At 41.4% G+C, this 20,121-nt stretch overlaps 11 non-coding genes across 11 annotated transcripts; all 11 read left to right on the top strand.

The window, feature by feature from the left end:
* The first annotated feature begins 7,672 nt into the window (after positions 1–7,672).
* On the top strand, positions 7,673–7,791 carry LOC125735427 (5S ribosomal RNA). The gene has a single exon (XR_007394723.1). It is a non-coding gene; the product is annotated as a 5S ribosomal RNA (ribosomal RNA).
* A 1,082-nt stretch (positions 7,792–8,873) lies between these two features.
* LOC125734346 (5S ribosomal RNA) lies at positions 8,874–8,992 on the top strand. The gene has a single exon (XR_007393662.1). It is a non-coding gene; the product is annotated as a 5S ribosomal RNA (ribosomal RNA).
* A 1,079-nt stretch (positions 8,993–10,071) lies between these two features.
* Positions 10,072–10,190, top strand: LOC125733417 (5S ribosomal RNA). Its single transcript, XR_007392763.1, has one exon. It is a non-coding gene; the product is annotated as a 5S ribosomal RNA (ribosomal RNA).
* A 1,079-nt stretch (positions 10,191–11,269) lies between these two features.
* LOC125733314 (5S ribosomal RNA) lies at positions 11,270–11,388 on the top strand. Its single transcript, XR_007392662.1, has one exon. It is a non-coding gene; the product is annotated as a 5S ribosomal RNA (ribosomal RNA).
* A 1,091-nt stretch (positions 11,389–12,479) lies between these two features.
* On the top strand, positions 12,480–12,598 carry LOC125733727 (5S ribosomal RNA). Its single transcript, XR_007393064.1, has one exon. It is a non-coding gene; the product is annotated as a 5S ribosomal RNA (ribosomal RNA).
* A 1,093-nt stretch (positions 12,599–13,691) lies between these two features.
* On the top strand, positions 13,692–13,810 carry LOC125735439 (5S ribosomal RNA). Its single transcript, XR_007394735.1, has one exon. It is a non-coding gene; the product is annotated as a 5S ribosomal RNA (ribosomal RNA).
* A 1,084-nt stretch (positions 13,811–14,894) lies between these two features.
* Positions 14,895–15,013, top strand: LOC125735450 (5S ribosomal RNA). The gene has a single exon (XR_007394746.1). It is a non-coding gene; the product is annotated as a 5S ribosomal RNA (ribosomal RNA).
* Positions 15,014–16,093: 1,080 nt separating this feature from the next.
* Positions 16,094–16,212, top strand: LOC125731685 (5S ribosomal RNA). The gene has a single exon (XR_007391642.1). It is a non-coding gene; the product is annotated as a 5S ribosomal RNA (ribosomal RNA).
* Positions 16,213–17,293: 1,081 nt separating this feature from the next.
* Positions 17,294–17,412, top strand: LOC125735461 (5S ribosomal RNA). Its single transcript, XR_007394757.1, has one exon. It is a non-coding gene; the product is annotated as a 5S ribosomal RNA (ribosomal RNA).
* Positions 17,413–18,498: 1,086 nt separating this feature from the next.
* On the top strand, positions 18,499–18,617 carry LOC125732843 (5S ribosomal RNA). The gene has a single exon (XR_007392208.1). It is a non-coding gene; the product is annotated as a 5S ribosomal RNA (ribosomal RNA).
* Positions 18,618–19,702: 1,085 nt separating this feature from the next.
* LOC125732844 (5S ribosomal RNA) lies at positions 19,703–19,821 on the top strand. Its single transcript, XR_007392209.1, has one exon. It is a non-coding gene; the product is annotated as a 5S ribosomal RNA (ribosomal RNA).
* Positions 19,822–20,121: the final 300 nt, after the last annotated feature.

Here is a 20,121-nt window from a genome sequence, read left to right on the forward strand (position 1 = left end):
TATATATATTTTTATCTCATTCATAAAGGCAGCTTTTACACACCGTTTTACTCTAAATACTTCCTGGTAATTCTAGGTGCTGTAAGCTGTTCGTGCCTTTATTCCACCAGGGCACGATCTTCTCACAAACTTGAAGACTGTCACTCCCCATTCACGTTTTACAACTTATTGTTAATGATAAAGAGACAGCTTTTTACACACAGTTTTAAACAAAGTACTGATATTATTCCTCTTCAACTGACCGCTTTGTTTTCTATGGAAGCCCGTTTCCGCCACAAAAAGAAAAAAAATAAGTCATAATAACGAGAAACTTTCTCATTATTACAATTTAGTATCTCATAATAACGAGAAACTTTCTCATTTGTACGACTTAATATCTCATAATAACGAGAAACTTTCTCATTTGTACGACTTAGTATCTCATAATAACGAGAAACTTTCTCATTATTACGACTTAGTATCTCGTTATTATGAGATACTTTCTCATTATGACTTAGTTTCTCGTTATTATGAGATACTAAGTCGTAATAATGAGAACGTTTCTCGTTATTTTGAGAAACGTTTTTTTTTTTGCAACGAGAATTTTTTTTTTCTAACGATATTTTTTTTTTTTTTACAACGAGAATTTTTTTTTTTCATGACTTCGATTTAAATGACTTGAGGCTTTTTCCGTTTCCGGAGGAAGCTCCAAATCTTCGACTACGTTTATGGCGGGCATGGTATTTTGCGCATCATTATCTAAGGTAAGTGCAGTTGTGTTATTCGTAATTTCATGGTGGCAAGTTTATGGTTCTCAGTTTAGATTTTCGGGTAGGCTGCTTAACGTGATATAGCTAATAGGGAGAGAGTTTCCCAAAGTCGTTGTGACCAAAGAGCAACCTAAAGTGTCTGCGAGAACACATACTACAGTTGTTTTTAATGCTATGGCGTTTTTTGGAAAATTCACTGCAATTTATTATTGTGCATTCTTAATAAACTAGATCTAGCATAAGTGCCAGTCCACGTGATCAGATTTTAGAATTATAAATAAAATAATTTAAACTTACAAATTGTGCTGAATACAGTTCTTCGTGATTTAAGACCACAAGTGAATACAGCATAGAGTTAACTGCAAATGTTATTTACTGCGGTTAGACAAAGCTAGTTAGATTAGTGTATTAGGTTTGCATGTCTGGCTACTTGTATGTCAAGCAATGTGTGATCTATTTACCAAGCGTAATGTTTCATATTTGGTGGGAGTTCGAATATGTAAAAACTTCTTAAAATTTCATTTTCACGCATTGTTTTTTATTGGTTAAATTAGGGGATTTTAACAAGAGGTTCTTCGAATGTATGCTTTTGAAATTTAATCTGTTATTTGATCTGTTCTAAACACCTCTGTGCTATGTTATCGGTGTGATTTTACTGCACCACCAGGCAATGATCCTAAGAAATTGTAACATGCATATGTCCACAGAAATGGGTGACTTGATACAGTTTTTAAGACAAAGAAATGTTCCAGAAGAAACAATTGAAAAATTGGAACAGGAAAAGGTAAGATTTAACTAAACCTAAATTACAGTAATATTTAGCGTCAAAATGAGTGGTAGTCGTAGGCATACACACACACTGTACTTGGTTTCTAAATCTGTGACAGTACTTAAATACTTTGTTGCATTAAAATTGGCTTTCATTTATGTATGTTTAAACAGACTTGCAATATCAATAATGGGAAAGAACAAAATGTCTGTAATACTGTGCATATTTAAATAGATGATTGTATTGCACTATTTGTTTTCTTTAGATTGATGTCAGTGTCATTCTACTGATGACAGATGAGCAACTGAAGACATACTTGCCATCTTATGGAGATCGTCTGGCCGTGCTTGGATTTTGTAGGCGGCAGGAAGATTGTCCCCAAACTCGCAAATCAAAGCTTTTTGATCGCCTAAAATCCAAATTATCCAAAAAACAAAGAACTGAGGAATATGGAAAAGGCTCAACTCAAAAATTGGTCACAAAAAATGCGGAGAAAAGTGTAAGGAAGATAGAATTGGGGTGGATGCATTATGATGATGAAGAAAAGGTTTTAAAACAGGTGAGAACAAGAAAGGGTGGGGGCACACGGAAAATTGATGTCTCAAAGGATTCAAGCAAAGCAGATTTGATAAAAGAAGCGACATGTCTCTTTTTTCCAAATGGAAAGAATGTGAAAGGGAACACCACAGAATTTGAGTTTGACTTGAAAGACTATCAGGAAATGTCAGTGGATGAAAGTGCAACAGTGGGGAAATTGTACGAAGACACTAAATTGCCACTTCTTAGGTTCTACTTGGCAACAGAAACAAAAAATAGTACACAAAATCAGGGGAATGCAAATGTAGAATTTTCTGAAGAAAATTTAAGTTTTCAGGATTTTGAGAGTTCCACCCCTATTATAGAACAGTCATCTCATACATCCCAAAATGCAGATGTACCAGATGTTATCTACATTGGGAATGAGAGAGACACTTCCAGCACCCAAAGCATATCTTTTCTTCACTCCACAGAGGTAGTGAGCACTGAACCATTTACTTTGGATCTTTTGGAAGACAGTAACGTAGTTACATTCGTCACAGATAATCATAGAGGCATTACTGAGCAAAGCATGGATGACACACTGCCTATGTCTCCTGAAAGTCAGAAAACACCAAGAATTCTAGTTGTTCACCGTGGAAATGTACTTCTTGAACTTATTTCACATTTTTCTGATGAAAGTATTCTAAGCAAAAATGTGAAAATCCAGCTTGTACTGCCAGATGGAAATTTTGAGATGGGGCATGATGATGGAGGAGTAGTAAGGGACTGTCTTTCTGAATTCTGGCATGACTTTTACGACCAGTGCACCATGGGTAGTTCTTTGAAAGTGCCTTTTCTTCGTCACGATTTTGGCCAAGCACAGTGGGAAAGTGTTGGCCGTATAATAGCTTTTGGATGGCGGAAGGAAAAGTATCTTCCTGTCAGACTAGCTCCAGTGATTTTGGAACAAGCAGCCTCTGGGTATATCAAGAGTGATTTAATTGAAAATTTCCTCAAGTTTGTTCCAGAAGGAGACCGAGCAGTTTTCGAATCTTGGCGATCAGACTTTGACAGTGTTGACAAGGATGAATTACTTGAGATTTTGGATAATTACCTGTGTAGGAAAAGGCCAACAGCCAACAATTTTGGAGATATCCTTCAAGAGCTAGCACACAAAAAGCTGCTCCAAGAACCTGCATATGTCATTGATCAGTGGGCAACCACACTTTCAACTGCTGGGCTAGAAATTGAGCAGATTTTAACAACTTACGAGTATCTGCTTCCGACAAGCAGAAAAGTTGTGAAGTCCCTTTCCTTCCCAGAGGCACTGAACACCCAGGAGAAGGACATTCAGAGGTATGTAACTACATATGTGAGGGAGTCTGACCCGCAACGACTGTCGCTGTTTCTCAGATTTTGCACAGGATCTGATTTATTTCTTGGTAAAATCATTAGCATTATCTTTACGCAAATAAAAGGCTTTCAGCGGAGACCTATAGCGCATACTTGTGGCTGTGTGTTGGAATTGTCACTCCACTATGACAGTTATCCAGACTTCAGATCAGAGATCAACAAAGTTCTGGAATCAAATGTATGGGTAATGGACATTGTTTAAAAAGTTTGTGGTACTGAAAGTCCACTGTGACTTACGCAAATGTGTACCATGCATGTCTTAAAATGCACAATGTAGTGTTTGTTAACTTTGTTCCATGTAAAGTTTGATTATATCAGTTACACCATGGACACACAATTGTGCACATTTTGTATTGAAACATTTTACCTACACTGAGTGACTTTGTAGCCCTGAACCTTTATCTTTTGTTTGAATTAGACTTATTTGTTTAAAGTGTCAACACCCAACAAAAAGGAGGAAAAGTTGAAAAATCCAAAAGAAAAGGGTAAATGCTAGTGTTAATTTAGATTAATGCAAGTGTTCAGATGTTTTAGACATTTTATGCTTAGGTGTCTTTTGAATTCAAGAAGTTTAATTTGAATGTTCAGATGTTTTAGACATTTTATTCTGAGATTTTTTTATATATATAATTATCGTTATAAGAAACTTATATGTTTTGGTGCTGTGCACTTTATTTTCACTCTATACAGTTTATTTCTGTTAATGTATTGGATATTGCACAGGAATACATTAAAACAAAGTAATTTAAGACAAAAAATGGACTAATAAACAGTGTTTGGACTAATAAATAATACAATGTGAATTTAAATTTAGAATGAGTCTGTTTTGTACTTTTACAAATTCTCATTGAAATCAGTATGAATATAAATGCATATATTCCATGTGATAATTTCAATTGACATTTTTAGCATCAGTACATCACTCGACATTTAGTTCACTAATAATTAGCTCTCTAAGTCTAATGTACATGTCCACCATTTCATAGACATCATCTGACACAGACAGATTATACTCTGACATTAGTTCAACACAAACATGAAATACATCTTCATCACAAGGATAATCTTTAAACAAACAGTCTTCAAGACACAAGTCAGCCAGCTCAGGGTTCACATTCTGCAAGAAATCTGTAGCTCCATATAAATGAGGTACTGTATACATCAGTAAGGGACGTCCGTTAGGGGACCTCGAGTTGTGAACTGGTCTTATTCTGTGATTGTTCCATGCAGACGCAATTTCATCCAGTTCCTCCTGAAGACAGAAGAAATAATAGGCTATTTACACCTCAAGGTGGTGCAATCTGGTTACGTATAAAAACAAGTACTGTAATGGTAATGCATACGTGAACTGTAATGTATAAATGTACAGGTTAAGAACAGTCATGAAAAACATGGAAAAGTCATGGAATTGGAAAATAAAATTTGCTCTGGCGTTTATTTCGTGGTGTTGCAATACACCGCTGAAATATCGGTCTTGAACGAACCGCCTCAGCTCTATTAAGTGAACGATGGGAGAAAGCTGCCGACAGTGAGACGTTTTTAATGTTAGTTGCTCCATACGCCGACTGTGACTTGTATAAATGACGTTCGCGCGTGATATCATAATCAGGGTATGAAATAACTTATTGCACATGGTCATAAGAATATATTTCAGAATGATTAAAAAGTTATAGCAAAGTGGCCCAAGAGAAGACTACAGTTAAGATCGGCTGTTATGTAAAATGCTACGATAATGCATTTGAAAATACAGCACAACCTGACATTATTATGACAGCAAATGTACACGTATTGTTTTGCTTTGCATGCACTACAAACTGGAATATGTGCAATAATTTTATAGCCATAATTTACATTGCCATTGTGTGTGATTGGTGTTCTATGTTATGCCTACCTGAATCATGTTTTGGAAACAAAACTGGATCAGCGATTTGTCCAGAAACGTGTCCATAAAATGTCCATCTTCTTTGAGACTGTCAAAGATGTTCATCCAAAATTGTGCGCACTGGCTTCGGAGAGTGAGCCACCATCTTTCAATTCGTTGGTTAGTAGTACTTGGGCCGAAAGAGACACACTGTGCCGCAAAATTTTCATTGGACTGAAAAAATCTTTGCATATCTGCGATATAACTGTTCTCCGTTCCATGGTCCAGCCTGACTCTTGTAGGGCATCCTTCGTATTCAGAAACAGCTGTTATATAATATCCCGCAATAACGCGTGGATCATTGTTTGTTTTGTAAGATTCGAGCCAAATTATTTTCCGGGAAAACCCGTCGATACATCCACTTATGGCAATGCCGTACGGTTTTAACTTATCATATCCATCGATGTGCCATACGTAATTGGGACCACGGCTATTGTACACTCTCCGACGCAGTCGATTATTTGCCCTTAGATCCACTCCCTGACCGTCTAGTAATCGCAATATCATGCGAACTGTCTCTCTGTCAGTAATAATCCCATGTAACCAACATTTCTGATGCATCCATCTATAGCCGTGCGACTGACCCGATGTTTGTAGCTGTTGTTGAATGAATGCTGCCACATCAGCCTCGTCAGTTTTGTTCTTTCTTCTCCAAAGCTGACGTCTGTACAGAATTCGCTCGAGGGTTCGATTGCTAATTTGAACTCCATGTAACTCTTTCAGCAACGTTAGTATTTCTTTATTTGTGAAGCCCCGTTTAAAGTACTGCTGAACATGCTTAGCAAACATAACTCCGCTAACTCTAGCCACAGTCACCTCAACTTGTTGTACACATTCATAAGGTTCTCCTGAGAAACTGTCATAATAATGAGAAAGTATCTCATAATAACGAGAAACTAAGTCGTAAAAATGAGAAAGTTTCTCGTTATTATGAGATACTTTCTCATTAGTACGACTTAGTATCTCATAATAACGAGAAACTTTCTCATTTTTACGACTTAGTTTCTCGTTATTATGAGATACTTTCTCATTAGTACGACTTAGTTTCTCGTTATTATGAGATACTAAGTCGTAAAAATGAGAAAGTTTCTCGTTATTATGAGATACTTTCTCATTAGTACGACTTAGTATCTCATAATAACGAGAAACTTTCTCATTTTTACGACTTAGTTTCTCGTTATTATGAGATACTTTCTCATTAGTACGACTTAGTTTCTCGTTATTATGAGATACTAAGTCGTAATAATGAGAAAGTATCTCGTTATTATGAGATACTTTCTCATTATTATGACTTAGTTTCTCGTTATTATGAGATACTTTCTCATTAGTACGACTTAGTATCTCATAATAACGAGAAACTAAGTCGTAAAAATGAGAAAGTTTCTCGTTATTATGGGATACTAAGTCGTACTAATGAGAAAGTATCTCATAATAACGAGAAACTAAGTCGAAAAAATTAGAAAGTTTCTTGTTATTATGAGATACTAAGTCGTAATAATGAGAAAGTTTCTCGTTATTATGACTTATTTTTTTTCTTTTTGTGGCGGAAACGGGCTTCCATAGTTTTCTATGCAAAAACCACTTCGCCACAGAAGACTCGATATTATTGGCATAGCAAGTTCTGCTCTTCTCCTTTCAAAACTTGCTAAAAGCTGTATTTAAAAGAACAGATTGGCCGGGGTAATTCACACCCTTCAATGCCAGCTTAATGTTTAGGTTAGTGGGAATCACAGAGGAATTAGGGATGGAAACTTCTTTGCTGGTGGTAGAAGCGGTCTGGTGAATTTTTAGAGAGAAGAGGCCGTCGATGTTTGAATGTAGAAAATTGTTCTGGCTGCAGCCTGCAGTATGGACTTGTTGGTGTGTGTAGCTCCCAGTGTTCTGACAGCGCGACGTTTTGGGGAAGCATGTGATTCAGCAGCTACCAGTGGGCTTCGTGCGGCGGAGATTTTGTGGCTGTTAGCGGAGTTGATAACAGAGGGTCGTTAAGAGAAGCCTGCATGCAGTAGGCAAAGGAGTAATGTTTGCCGGCGGGGGACGTGCGGCGATTAACCTGTGCAGTACTGAAAAGGAGTTAAAAAGAAGGAAGTGTGCGGATGCGGAAAGAATGGAATAATTGTGGTAGGCTGCCGGCTGAGTAGTTTGGTGAATGTTTGGTGTGGGTCCGGCGCTGCCGATTGGATGGTGGGGCTGCAGTGTGAGTCAGATAAAAAAAAAAAAACCAGGAGTAGGATCCAATGGGACTAACTGGCATGTATAGACGCGTGTAATGCAAAAGGGCTGTTTTTGGTAGCATCTCTCGCTTACGGCCATACCACCCTGAACACGCCCGATCTCGTCTGATCTCGGAAGCTAAGCAGGGTAGGGTCTGGTTAGTACTTGGATGGGAGACCACCTGGGAATACCAGGTGCTGTAAGCTTTTCTCACTTTTACTTTAAACGGGGGGCGCTCCACTTCACGATTAATTTAAATCTATCACTCCCCTTCCATTTTACTATTATATATATATATTTTTATTTTTTTTCTCTCATTCATAAAGGCAGCTTTTAGAAACCGTTTTACTCTAAATACTTCCTGGTAATTCTAGGTGCTGTAAGCTGTTCGTGCCTTTATTCCACCAGGGCGCGATCTTCTCACAAACTTGAAGACTGTCACTCCCCATTCACGTTTTACAACTTATTGTTAATGATAAAGAGACAGCTTTTTACACACAGTTTTAAACAAAGTACTGATATTATTCCTCTTCAACTGACCGCTTTGTTTTCTATGCAAAAACCACTTCGCCACAGAAGACTCGATATTATTGGCATAGCAAGTTCTGCTCTTCTCCTTTCAAAACTTGCTAAAAGCTGTATTTAAAAGAACAGATTGGCCGGGGTAATTCACACCCTTCAATGCCAGCTTAATGTTTAGGTTAGTGGGAATCACAGAGGAATTAGGGATGGAAACTTGTTTGCTGGTGGTAGAAGCGGTCTGGTGAATTTTTAGAGAGAAGAGGCCGTCGATGTTTGAATGTAGAAAATTGTTGTGGCTGCAGCCTGCAGTATGGACTTGTTGGTGTGTGTAGCTCCCAGTGTTCTGACAGCGCGACGTTTTAGGGAAACATGTGATTCAGCAGCTACCAGTGGGCTTCGTGCGGCGGAGATTTTGTGGCTGTTAGCGGAGTTGATAACAGAGGGTCGTTAAGAGAAGCCTGCATGCAGTAGGCAAAGGAGTAATGTTTGCCGGCGGGGGACGTGCGGCGATTAACCTGTGCGGTAGTGAAAAGGAGTTAAAAATAAGGAAGTGTGCGGATGCGGAAAGAATGGAATAATTGTGGTAGGCTGCCGGCTGAGTAGTTTGGTGAATGTTTGGTGTGGGTCCGGCGCTGCCGATTGGATGGTGGTGCTGCAGTGTGAGTCAGATAAAAAAAAAAAAAAGAACATTAGTAGTATCCAATGGGACCAACTGGCATGTATAGAGGCGTGTAATGCAAAAGGGCTGTTTTTGGTAGTTTCTCTCGCTTACGGCCATACCACCCTGAACACGCCCGATCTCGTCTGATCTCGGAAGCTAAGCAGGGTAGGGTCTGGTTAGTACTTGGATGGGAGACCTCCTGGGAATACCAGGTGCTGTAAGCTTTTCTCACTTTTACTTTAAACGGGGGGCGCTCCACTTCACGATTAATTTAAATCTACCACTCCCCTTCCATTTTACTATTTTATATATATATATATTTTTTTTCTCTCTTTCATAAAGCCAGCTTTTAGAAACCGTTTTACTCTAAATACTTCCTGGTAATTCTAGGTGCTGTAAGCTGTTCGTGCCTTTATTCCACCAGGGCGCGATCTTCTCACAAACTTGAAGACTGTCACTCCCCATTCACGTTTTACAACTTATTGTTAATGATAAAGAGACAGCTTTTTACACACAGTTTTAAACAAAGTACTGATATTATTCCTCTTCAACTGACCGCTTTGTTTTCTATGCAAAAACCACTTCGCCACAGAAGACTCGATATTATTGGCATAGCAAGTTCTGCTCTTCTCCTTTCAAAACTTGCTAAAAGCTGTATTTAAAAGAACAGATTGGCCGGGGTAATTCACACCCTTCAATGCCAGCTTAATGTTTAGGTTAGTGGGAATCACAGAGGAATTAGGGATGGAAACTTCTTTGCTGGTGGTAGAAGTGGTCTGGTGAATTTTTAGAGAGAAGAGGCCGTCGATGTTTGAATGTAGAAAATTGTTCTGGCTGCAGCCTGCAGTATGGACTTGTTGGTGTGTGTAGCTCCCAGTGTTCTGACAGCGCGACGTTTTGGGGAAGCATGTGATTCAGCAGCTACCAGTGGGCTTCGTGCGGCGGAGATTTTGTGGCTGTTAGCGGAGTTGATAACAGAGGGTCGTTAAGAGAAGCCTGCATGCAGTAGGCAAAGGAGTAATGTTTGCCGGCGGGGGACGTGCGGCGATTAACCTGTGCGGTAGTGAAAATGAGTTAAAAAGAAGGAAGTGTGCGGATGCGGAAAGAATGGAATAATTGTGGTAGGTTGCCGGCTGAGTACTTTGGTGAATGTTTGGTGTGGGTCCGGCGCTGCCGATTGGATGGTGGTGCTGCAGTGTGAGTCAGATAAAAAAAAAAAAAGAACATTAGTAGTATCCAATGGGACCAACTGGCATGTATAGAGGCGTGTAATGCAAAAGGGCTGTTTTTGGTAGTTTCTCTCGCTTACGGCCATACCACCCTGAACACGCCCGATCTCGTCTGATCTCGGAAGCTAAGCAGGGTAGGGTCTGGTTAGTACTTGGATGGGAGATCACCTGGGAATACCAGGTGCTGTAAGCTTTTCTCACTTTTACTTTATACAGGGGGCGCTCCACTTCACGATTAATTTAAATCTATCACTCCCCTTCCATTTTACTATTTTATATATATATATTTTTTTTTTTTCTCTCTTTCATAAAGCCAGCTTTTAGAAACCGTTTTACTCTAAATACTTCCTGGTAATTCTAGGTGCTGTAAGCTGTTCGTGCCTTTATTCCACCAGGGCGCGATCTTCTCACAAACTTGAAGACTGTCACTCCCCATTCACGTTTTACAACTTATTGTTAATGATAAAGAGACAGCTTTTTACACACAGTTTTAAACAAAGTACTGATATTATTCCTCTTCAACTGACCGCTTTGTTTTCTATGCAAAAACCACTTCGCCATAGAAGACTCGATATTATTGGCATAGCAAGTTCTGCTCTTCTCCTTTCAAAACTTGCTAAAAGCTGTATTTAAAAGAACAGATTGGCCGGGGTAATTCACACCCTTCAATGCCAGCTTAATGTTTAGGTTAGTGGGAATCACAGAGGAATTAGGGATGGAAACTTCTTTGCTGGTGGTAGAAGTGGTCTGGTGAATTTTTAGAGAGAAGAGGCCGTCGATGTTTGAATGTAGAAAATTGTTCTGGCTGCAGCCTGCAGTATGGACTTGTTGGTGTGTGTAGCTCCCAGTGTTCTGACAGCGCGACGTTTTGGGGAAGCATGTGATTCAGCAGCTACCAGTGGGCTTCGTGCGGCGGAGATTTTGTGGCTGTTAGCGGAGTTGATAACAGAGGGTCGTTAAGAGAAGCCTGCATGCAGTAGGCAAAGGAGTAATGTTTGCCGGCGGGGGACGTGCGGCGATTAACCTGTGCGGTAGTGAAAATGAGTTAAAAAGAAGGAAGTGTGCGGATGCGGAAAGAATGGAATAATTGTGGTAGGCTGCCGGCTGAGTAGTTTGGTGAATGTTTGGTGTGGGTCCGGCGCTGCCGATTGGATGGTGGGGCTGCAGTGTGAGTCAGATAAAAAAAAAAAAAAGAGGAGTAGGATCCAATGGGACTAACTGGCATGTATAGACGCGTGTAATGCAAAAGGGCTGTTTTTGGTAACATCTCTCGCTTACGGCCATACCACCCTGAACACGCCCGATCTCGTCTGATCTCGGAAGCTAAGCAGGGTAGGGTCTGGTTAGTACTTGGATGGGAGACCTCCTGGGAATACCAGATGCTGTAAGCTTTTCTCACTTGTACTTTAAACGGGGGGCGCTCCACTTCATGATTAATTTAAATCTATCACTCCCCTTCCATTTTACTATTATATATATATATATATATATATTTTTATTTTTCTCTCATTCATAAAGGCAGCTTTTAGAAACCGTTTTACTCTAAATACTTCCTGGTAATTCTAGGTGCTGTAAGCTGTTCGTGCCTTTATTCCACCAGGGCGCGATCTTCTCACAAACTTGAAGACTGTCACTCCCCATTCACGTTTTACAACTTATTGTTAATGATAAAGAGACAGCTTTTTACACACAGTTTTAAACAAAGTACTGATATTATTCCTCTTCAACTGACCGCTTTGTTTTCTATGCAAAAACCACTTCGCCACAGAAGACTCGATATTATTGGCATAGCAAGTTCTGCTCTTCTCCTTTCAAAACTTGCTAAAAGCTGTATTTAAAAGAACAGGTTGGCCGGGGTAATTCACACCCTTCAATGCCAGCTTAATGTTTAGGTTAGTGGGAATCACAGAGGAATTAGGGATGGAAACTTCTTTGCTGGTGGTAGAAGCGGTCTGGTGAATTTTTAGAGAGAAGAGGCCGTCGATGTTTGAATGTAGAAAATTGTTCTGGCTGCAGCCTGCAGTATGGACTTGTTGGTGTGTGTAGCTCCCAGTGTTCTGACAGCGCGACGTTTTGGGGAAGCATGTGATTCAGCAGCTACCAGTGGGCTTCGTGCGGCGGAGATTTTGTGGCTGTTAGCGGAGTTGATAACAGAGGGTCGTTAAGAGAAGCCTGCATGCAGTAGGCAAAGGAGTAATGTTTGCCGGCGGGGGACGTGCGGCGATTAACCTGTGCGGTAGTGAAAAGGAGTTAAAAATAAGGAAGTGTGCGGATGCGGAAAGAATGGAATAATTGTGGTAGGCTGCCGGCTGAGTAGTTTGGTGAATGTTTGGTGTGGGTCCGGCGCTGCCGATTGGATGGTGGTGCTGCAGTGTGAGTCAGATAAAAAAAAAAAAAAAAGAACATTAGTAGTATCCAATGGGACCAACTGGCATGTATAGAGGCGTGTAATGCAAAAGGGCTGTTTTTGGTAGTTTCTCTCGCTTACGGCCATACCACCCTGAACACGCCCGATCTTGTCTGATCTCGGAAGCTAAGCAGGGTAGGGTCTGGTTAGTACTTGGATGGGAGACCACCTGGGAATACCAGGTGCTGTAAGCTTTTCTCACTTTTACTTTATACAGGGGGCGCTCCACTTCACGATTAATTTAAATCTATCACTCCCCTTCCATTTTACTATTTTATATATATATATATATATATATTTTTTTTTTTTTCTCTCTTTCATAAAGCCAGCTTTTAGAAACCGTTTTACTCTAAATACTTCCTGGTAATTCTAGGTGCTGTAAGCTGTTCGTGCCTTTATTCCACCAGGGCGCGATCTTCTCACAAACTTGAAGACTGTCACTCCCCATTCACGTTTTACAACTTATTGTTAATGATAAAGAGACAGCTTTTTACACACAGTTTTAAACAAAGTACTGATATTATTCCTCTTCAACTGACCGCTTTGTTTTCTATGCAAAAACCACTTCGCCACAGAAGACTCGATATTATTGGCATAGCAAGTTCTGCTCTTCTCCTTTCAAAACTTGCTAAAAGCTGTATTTAAAAGAACAGATTGGCCGGGGTAATTCACACCCTTCAATGCCAGCTTAATGTTTAGGTTAGTGGGAATCACAGAGGAATTAGGGATGGAAACTTCTTTGCTGGTGGTAGAAGCGGTCTGGTGAATTTTTAGAGAGAAGAGGCCGTTGATGTTTGAATGTAGAAAATTGTTCTGGCTGCAGCCTGCAGTATGGACTTGTTGGTGTGTGTAGCTCCCAGTGTTCTGACAGTGCGACGTTTTGGGGAAGCATGTGATTCAGCAGCTACCAGTGGGCTTCGTGCGGCGGAGATTTTGTGGCTGTTAGCGGAGTTGATAACAGAGGGTCGTTAAGAGAAGCCTGCATGCAGTAGGCAAAGGAGTAATGTTTGCCGGCGGGGGACGTGCGGCGATTAACCTGTGCGGTAGTGAAAATGAGTTAAAAAGAAGGAAGTGTGCGGAGGCGGAAAGAATGGAATAATTGTGGTAGGCTGCCGGCTGAGTAGTTTGGTGAATGTTGGGTGTGGGTCCGGCGCTGCCGATTGGATGGTGGGGCTTCAGTGTGAGTCAGATAAAAAAAGAAAAATGAACATTAGTAGTATCCAATGGGATCAACTGGCATGTATAGAGGCGTGTAATGCAAAAGGGCTGTTTTTGGTAGTTTCTCTCGCTTACGGCCATACCACCCTGAACACGCCCGATCTCGTCTGATCTCGGAAGCTAAGCAGGGTAGGGTCTGGTTAGTACTTGGATGGGAGACCACCTGGGAATACCAGGTGCTGTAAGCTTTTCTCACTTTTACTTTATACAGGGGGCGCTCCACTTCACGATTAATTTAAATCTATCACTCCCCTTCCATTTTACTATTTTATATATATATATATATATTTTTTTTCTCTCTTTCATAAAGCCAGCTTTTAGAAACCGTTTTACTCTAAATACTTCCTGGTAATTCTAGGTGCTGTAAGCTGTTCGTGCCTTTATTCCACCAGGGCGCGATCTTCTCACAAACTTGAAGACTGTCACTCCCCATTCACGTTTTACAACTTATTGTTAATGATAAAGAGACAGCTTTTTACACACAGTTTTAAACAAAGTACTGATATTATTCCTCTTCAACTGACCGCTTTGTTTTCTATGCAAAAACCACTTCGCCACAGAAGACTCGATATTATTGGCATAGCAAGTTCTGCTCTTCTCCTTTCAAAACTTGCTAAAAGCTGTATTTAAAAGAACAGATTGGCCGGGGTAATTCACACCCTTCAATGCCAGCTTAATGTTTAGGTTAGTGGGAATCACAGAGGAATTAGGGATGGAAACTTCTTTGCTGGTGGTAGAAGCGGTCTGGTGAATTTTTAGAGAGAAGAGGCCGTTGATGTTTGAATGTAGAAAATTGTTCTGGCTGCAGCCTGCAGTATGGACTTGTTGGTGTGTGTAGCTCCCAGTGTTCTGACAGTGCGACGTTTTGGGGAAGCATGTGATTCAGCAGCTACCAGTGGGCTTCGTGCGGCGGAGATTTTGTGGCTGTTAGCGGAGTTGATAACAGAGGGTCGTTAAGAGAAGCCTGCATGCAGTAGGCAAAGGAGTAATGTTTGCCGGCGGGGGACGTGCGGCGATTAACCTGTGCGGTAGTGAAAATGAGTTAAAAAGAAGGAAGTGTGCGGAGGCGGAAAGAATGGAATAATTGTGGTAGGCTGCCGGCTGAGTAGTTTGGTGAATGTTGGGTGTGGGTCCGGCGCTGCCGATTGGATGGTGGGGCTTCAGTGTGAGTCAGATAAAAAAAGAAAAAAGAACATTAGTAGTATCCAATGGGATCAACTGGCATGTATAGAGGCGTGTAATGCAAAAGGGCTGTTTTTGGTAGTTTCTCTCGCTTACGGCCATACCACCCTGAACACGCCCGATCTCGTCTGATCTCGGAAGCTAAGCAGGGTAGGGTCTGGTTAGTACTTGGATGGGAGACCACCTGGGAATACCAGGTGCTGTAAGCTTTTCTCACTTTTACTTTATACAGGGGGCGCTCCACTTCACGATTAATTTAAATCTATCACTCCCCTTCCATTTTACTATTTTATATATATATATTTTTTTTTTTTCTCTCTTTCATAAAGCCAGCTTTTAGAAACCGTTTTACTCTAAATACTTCCTGGTAATTCTAGGTGCTGTAAGCTGTTCGTGCCTTTATTCCACCAGGGCGCGATCTTCTCACAAACTTGAAGACTGTCACTCCCCATTCACGTTTTACAACTTATTGTTAATGATAAAGAGACAGCTTTTTACACACAGTTTTAAACAAAGTACTGATATTATTCCTCTTCAACTGACCGCTTTGTTTTCTATGCAAAAACCACTTCGCCACAGAAGACTCGATATTATTGGCATAGCAAGTTCTGCTCTTCTCCTTTCAAAACTTGCTAAAAGCTGTATTTAAAAGAACAGATTGGCCGGGGTAATTCACACCCTTCAATGCCAGCTTAATGTTTAGGTTAGTGGGAATCACAGAGGAATTAGGGATGGAAACTTCTTTGCTGGTGGTAGAAGCGGTCTGGTGAATTTTTAGAGAGAAGAGGCCGTCGATGTTTGAATGTAGAAAATTGTTCTGGCTGCAGCCTGCAGTATGGACTTGTTGGTGTGTGTAGCTCCCAGTGTTCTGACAGCGCGACGTTTTGGGGAAGCATGTGATTCAGCAGCTACCAGTGGGCTTCGTGCGGCGGAGATTTTGTGGCTGTTAGCGGAGTTGATAACAGAGGGTCGTTAAGAGAAGCCTGCATGCAGTAGGCAAAGGAGTAATGTTTGCCGGCGGGGGACGTGCGGCGATTAACCTGTGCAGTACTGAAAAGGAGTTAAAAAGAAGGAAGTGTGCGGATGCGGAAAGAATGGAATAATTGTGGTAGGCTGCCGGCTGAGTAGTTTGGTGAATGTTTGGTGTGGGTCCGGCGCTGCCGATTGGATGGTGGGGCTGCAGTGTGAGTCAGATAAAAAAAAAAAAAACCAGGAGTAGGATCCAATGGGACTAACTGGCATGTATAGACGCGTGTAATGCAAAAGGGCTGTTTTTGGTAGCATCTCTCGCTTACGGCCATACCACCCTGAACACGCCCGATCTCGTCTGATCTCGGAAGCTAAGCAGGGTAGGGTCTGGTTAGTACTTAGATGGGAGACCTCCTGGGAATACCAGGTGCTGTAAGCTTTTCTCACTTTTACTTTAAACGGGGGGCGCTCCACTTCACGATTAATTTAAATCTATCACTCCCCTTCCATTTTACTATTATATATATATATTTTTTTTTTTTTCTCTCATTCATAAAGGCCGCTTTTAGAATCCGTTTTACTCTAAATACTTCCTGGTAATTCTAGGTGCTGTAAGCTGTTCGTGCCTTTATTCCACCAGGGCGCGATCTTCTCACAAACTTGAAGACTGTCACTCCCCATTCACGTTTTACAACTTATTGTTAATGATAAAGAGACAGCTTTTTACACACAGTTTTAAACAAAGTACTGATATTATTCCTCTTCAACTGACCGCTTTGTTTTCTATGCAAAAACCACTTCGCCACAGAAGACTCGATATTATTGGCATAGCAAGTTCTGCTCTTCTCCTTTCAAAACTTGCTAAAAGCTGTATTTAAAAGAACAGATTGGCCGGGGTAATTCACAACCTTCAATGCCAGCTTAATGTTTAGGTTAGTGGGAATCACAGAGGAATTAGGGATGGAAACTTCTTTGCTGGTGGTAGAAGCGGTCTGGTGAATTTTTAGAGAGAAGAGGCCGTTGATGTTTGAATGTAGAAAATTGTTCTGGCTGCAGCCTGCAGTATGGACTTGTTGGTGTGTGTAGCTCCCAGTGTTCTGACAGTGCGACGTTTTGGGGAAGCATGTGATTCAGCAGCTACCAGTGGGCTTCGTGCGGCGGAGATTTTGTGGCTGTTAGCGGAGTTGATAACAGAGGGTCGTTAAGAGAAGCCTGCATGCAGTAGGCAAAGGAGTAATGTTTGCCGGCGGGGGACGTGCGGCGATTAACCTGTGCGGTAGTGAAAATGAGTTAAAAAGAAGGAAGTGTGCGGAGGCGGAAAGAATGGAATAATTGTGGTAGGCTGCCGGCTGAGTAGTTTGGTGAATGTTGGGTGTGGGTCCGGCGCTGCCGATTGGATGGTGGGGCTTCAGTGTGAGTCAGATAAAAAAAAAAAAAAGAACATTAGTAGTATCCAATGGGATCAACTGGCATGTATAGAGGCGTGTAATGCAAAAGGGCTGTTTTTGGTAGTTTCTCTCGCTTACGGCCATACCACCCTGAACACGCCCGATCTCGTCTGATCTCGGAAGCTAAGCAGGGTAGGGTCTGGTTAGTACTTGGATGGGAGACCACCTGGGAATACCAGGTGCTGTAAGCTTTTCTCACTTTTACTTTATACAGGGGGCGCTCCACTTCACGATTAATTTAAATCTATCACTCCCCTTCCATTTTACTATTTTATATATATATATATATATTTTTTTTTTTTCTCTCTTTCATAAAGCCAGCTTTTAGAAACCGTTTTACTCTAAATACTTCCTGGTAATTCTAGGTGCTGTAAGCTGTTCGTGCCTTTATTCCACCAGGGCGCGATCTTCTCACAAACTTGAAGACTGTCACTCCCCATTCACGTTTTACAACTTATTGTTAATGATAAAGAGACAGCTTTTTACACACAGTTTTAAACAAAGTACTGATATTATTCCTCTTCAACTGACCGCTTTGTTTTCTATGCAAAAACCACTTCGCCACAGAAGACTCGATATTATTGGCATAGCAAGTTCTGCTCTTCTCCTTTCAAAACTTGCTAAAAGCTGTATTTAAAAGAACAGATTGGCCGGGGTAATTCACACCCTTCAATGCCAGCTTAATGTTTAGGTTAGTGGGAATCACAGAGGAATTAGGGATGGAAACTTCTTTGCTGGTGGTAGAAGCGGTCTGGTGAATTTTTAGAGAGAAGAGGCCGTCGATGTTTGAATGTAGAAAATTGTTCTGGCTGCAGCCTGCAGTATGGACTTGTTGGTGTGTGTAGCTCCCAGTGTTCTGACAGCGCGACGTTTTGGGGAAGCATGTGATTCAGCAGCTACCAGTGGGCTTCGTGCGGCGGAGATTTTGTGGCTGTTAGCGGAGTTGATAACAGAGGGTCGTTAAGAGAAGCCTGCATGCAGTAGGCAAAGGAGTAATGTTTGCCGGCGGGGGACGTGCGGCGATTAACCTGTGCGGTAGTGAAAAGGAGTTAAAAAGAAGGAAGTGTGCGGATGCGGAAAGAATGGAATAATTGTGGTAGGCTGCCGGCTGAGTAGTTTGGTGAATGTTTGGTGTGGGTCCGGCGCTGCCGATTGGATGGTGGTGCTGCAGTATGAGTCAGATAAAAAAAAAAAAAAACAGGAGTAGGATCCAATGGGACTAACTGGCATGTATAGACGCGTGTAATGCAAAAGGGCTGTTTTTGGTCACGTCTCTCGCTTACGGCCATACCACCCTGAACACGCCCGATCTCATCCGATCTCGGAAGCCAAGCAGGGTAGGGTCTGGTCAGTACTTGGATGGGAGACCTCCTGGGAATACCAGGTGCTGTAAGCTTTTCTCACTTTTACTTTATACAGGGGGCGCTCCACTTCACGATTAATTTAAATCTATCACTCCCCTTCCATTTTACTATTTTATATATATATTTTTTTTTTTCTTTTTCTCTCATGCATAAAGGCAGCTTTTACACACCGTTTTACTCTAAATACTTCCTGGTAATTCTAGGTGCTGTAAGCTGTTCGTGCCTTTATTCCACCAGGGCGCGATCTTCTCACAAACTTGAAGACTGTCACTCCCCATTCACGTTTTACAACTTATTGTTAATGATAAAGAGACAGCTTTTTACACACAGTTTTAAACAAAGTACTGATATTATTCCTCTTCAACTGACCGCTTTGTTTTCTATGCAAAAACCACTTCGCCACAGAAGACTCGATATTATTGGCATAGCAAGTTCTGCTCTTCTCCTTTCAAAACTTGCTAAAAGCTGTATTTAAAAGAACAGATTGGCCGGGGTAATTCACACCCTTCAATGCCAGCTTAATGTTTAGGTTAGTGGGAATCACAGAGGAATTAGGGATGGAAACTTCTTTGCTGGTGGTAGAAGCGGTCTGGTGAATTTTTAGAGAGAAGAGGCCGTCGATGTTTGAATGTAGAAAATTGTTCTGGCTGCAGCCTGCAGTATGGACTTGTTGGTGTGTGTAGCTCCCAGTGTTCTGACAGCGCGACGTTTTGGGGAAGCATGTGATTCAGCAGCTACCAGTGGGCTTCGTGCGGCGGAGATTTTGTGGCTGTTAGCGGAGTTGATAACAGAGGGTCGTTAAGAGAAGCCTGCATGCAGTAGGCAAAGGAGTAATGTTTGCCGGCGGGGGACGTGCGGCGATTAACCTGTGCGGTAGTGAAAAGGAGTTAAAAAGAAGGAAGTGTGCGGAGGCGGAAAGAATGGAATAATTGTGGTAGGCTGCCGGCTGAGTAGTTTGGTGAATGTTGGGTGTGGGTCCGGCGCTGCCGATTGGATGGTGGGGCTTCAGTGTGAGTCAGATAAAAAAAAAAAAAAAAACAGGAGTAGGATCCAATGGGACTAACTGGCATGTATAGACGCGTGTAATGCAAAAGGGCTGTTTTTGGTCACGTCTCTCGCTTACGGCCATACCACCCTGAACACGCCCGATCTCATCCGATCTCGGAAGCCAAGCAGGGTAGGGTCTGGTCAGTACTTGGATGGGAGACCTCCTGGGAATACCAGGTGCTGTAAGCTTTTCTCACTTTTACTTTATACAGGGGGCGCTCCACTTCACGATTAATTTAAATCTATCACTCCCCTTCCATTTTACTATTTTATATATATATATTTTTTTTTCTTTTTCTCTCATGCATAAAGGCAGCTTTTACACACCGTTTTACTCTAAATACTTCCTGGTAATTCTAGGTGCTGTAAGCTGTTCGTGCCTTTATTCCACCAGGGCGCGATCTTCTCACAAACTTGAAGACTGTCACTCCCCATTCACGTTTTACAACTTATTGTTAATGATAAAGAGACAGCTTTTTACACACAGTT

Source organism: Brienomyrus brachyistius, chromosome 2, assembly GCF_023856365.1.
Source record: "Brienomyrus brachyistius isolate T26 chromosome 2, BBRACH_0.4, whole genome shotgun sequence".
Classification (NCBI taxonomy): Eukaryota; Metazoa; Chordata; class Actinopteri; order Osteoglossiformes; family Mormyridae; genus Brienomyrus; species Brienomyrus brachyistius.